Below are 2,606 nucleotides of genomic sequence, written 5' to 3'. Positions count from 1 at the left end.
AGTACAGAAAGTTCCTCCTAACACTGGCACATGACATTCCCCTAGCTGGGCACCTGGGTCAAATGAAAACTTGGGACAGATTGGTTCCATTGTTTCATTGGCCTAGGATGTCTGAGGACACAAAGGAATTTTGTAAGTCCTGTGAAACCTGTCAAGCCAGTGGCAAGACAGGTGGCACTCCAAAGGCACCCCTTATCCCACTGCCTGTGGTTGGGGTTCCCTTTGAAAGGGTAGGGGTTGACATAGTTGGCCCCCTTGACCCTCCTACTGCTTCAGGCAATAGGTTTATCTTGGTGGTAGTGGACCATGCCACAAGATACCCTGAAGCAATTCCTTTAAGGACCACTACAGCTCCTGCAGTGGCAAAGGCCCTCCTGGGAATATTTTCCAGGGTGGGCTTCCCAAAGGAAGTAGTATCAGACAGAGGAAGCAATTTCATGTCTGCATACTTAAAGGCCATGTGGAAGGAGTGTGGTGTAACGTACAAGTTCACAACACCCTATCATCCACAAACAAATGGACTGGTGGAGAGATTTAATAAAACTCTCAAAGGCATGATTATGGGTCTCCCTGAAAAACTCCGCAGGAGATGGGATATCCTTCTACCATGCCTCCTTTTTGCCTACAGGGAGGTACCCCAGAAAGGAGTGGGCTTCAGCCCCTTTGAACTTCTTTTTGGACACCCTGTTAGGGGTCCACTCACACTTGTAAAGGAGGGTTGGGAACAACCTTTAAAAGCTCCTAAGCAGGATATTGTGGATTATGTACTTGGCCTCAGATCAAGGATGGCTGAGTACATGAAAAAGGCCAGTAAAAACCTTCAGGCCAGCCAAGAGCTCCAGAAGCAATGGCATGATCAGAAGGCGGTTTTGGTTCAGTACCAACCAGGGCAGAAAGTGTGGGTCTTGGAGCCTGTGGCCCCAAGAGCACTCCAAGATAAATGGAGTGGACCCCACACAATTGTTGAAAAGAAGGGTGAAGTCACCTACTTGGTTGACTTAGGCACTGCCAGGAGTCCCCTTAGGGTGCTCCATGTCAACCGCCTGAAACCCTACTATGACAGGGCTGATCTCACCCTGCTCATGGCAACTGATGAGGGACAGGAAGAAGACAGTGATCCTCTACCTGATCTCTTCTCTTCCACAGAACAAGATGCTCTTGTGGAAGGGGTAGTTTTGGCTGATTGTCTTACTGCTGAGCAGAAAGATAATTGCATTAATCTCCTAGGACAATTTTCAGAACTCTTCTCTACTGTGCCAGGCACCACTTCTTGGTGTGAGCACACTATAGATACTGGAGACAGTTTACCTGTCAAAAGTAAGATCTATAGGCAGCCTGACCATGTCAGGGACTGCATAAAGCAAGAAGTTCAGAAAATGTTGGAACTAGGAGTGGTTGAGCACTCTGACAGTCCATGGGCTTCTCCTGTGGTACTGGTACCAAAACCCAATTCTAAAGATGGAAAGAAGGAAATGAGGTTTTGTGTAGACTATAGAGGTCTCAACTTGGTAACCAAAACTGATGCTCACCCTATACCCAGGGCAGATGAGCTTATAGATACACTGGCATCTGCCAAGTATCTAAGCACTTTTGATTTGACTGCAGGGTATTGGCAGATCAAATTGTCAGAAGATGCTAAACCTAAGACTGCATTTTCTACCATTGGAGGACATTACCAGTTTACTGTAATGCCTTTTGGTTTGAAAAATGCACCTGCCACTTTTCAGAGGTTGGTGAACACAGTCCTGCAAGGGCTGGAAGCTTTCAGTGCAGCATATTTGGACGATATAGCTGTCTTTAGCTCCAGCTGGGATGATCACCTGGTCCACCTATGGAAAGTTTTGGAGGCTCTGCAAAAGGCAGGCCTCACTATCAAGGCTTCAAAGTGCCAGATAGGGCAGGGTAAGGTGGTTTATCTGGGACACCTTGTTGGTGGGGAACAGATTGCACCACTTCATGGGAAAATCCAAACTATTATTGATTGGGTTCCCCCTACCACTCAGACTCAGGTGAGAGCCTTCCTAGGCCTCACTGGGTACTACAGGAGGTTCATTAAGAACTATGGCTCCATTGCAGCCCCTCTTAATGACCTCACATCCAAGAAAATGCCTAAAAAGGTATTATGGACAGCAAGCTGTCAGAAAGCTTTTGAGGAGCTGAAGCAGGCCATGTGCTCTGCACCTGTCCTGAAAAGCCCTTGTTACTCTAAAAAATTCTATGTCCAAACTGATGCATCTGAATTAGGAGTAGGGGCAGTCCTATCACAACTTAATTCTGAGGGCCAGGATCAACCTGTTGCTTTTATTAGTAGAAGGTTGACCCCTAGAGAAAAGCGTTGGTCTGCCATTGAGAGGGAGGCCTTTGCTGTGGTCTGGGCTCTGAAGAAGTTGAGGCCATACCTGTTTGGCACTCACTTCATTGTTCAGACAGACCACAAAACTCTACTTTGGCTAAAACAAATGAAAGGTGAAAATCCTAAATTGTTGAGGTGGTCCATATCCCTACAGGGAATGGACTATACAGTGGAACATAGACCTGGGAGTAGCCACTCCAATGCAGATGGACTCTCCAGATATTTCCACTTAGACAATGAAGACTCATCAGGT

This window comes from Pleurodeles waltl, unplaced genomic scaffold, assembly GCF_031143425.1.
Source record: "Pleurodeles waltl isolate 20211129_DDA unplaced genomic scaffold, aPleWal1.hap1.20221129 scaffold_56, whole genome shotgun sequence".
NCBI lineage: Eukaryota > Metazoa > Chordata > Amphibia > Caudata > Salamandridae > Pleurodeles > Pleurodeles waltl.
The sequence above is the reverse complement of the archived record's forward strand: the minus strand, read 5'-3'. Positions refer to the sequence as shown.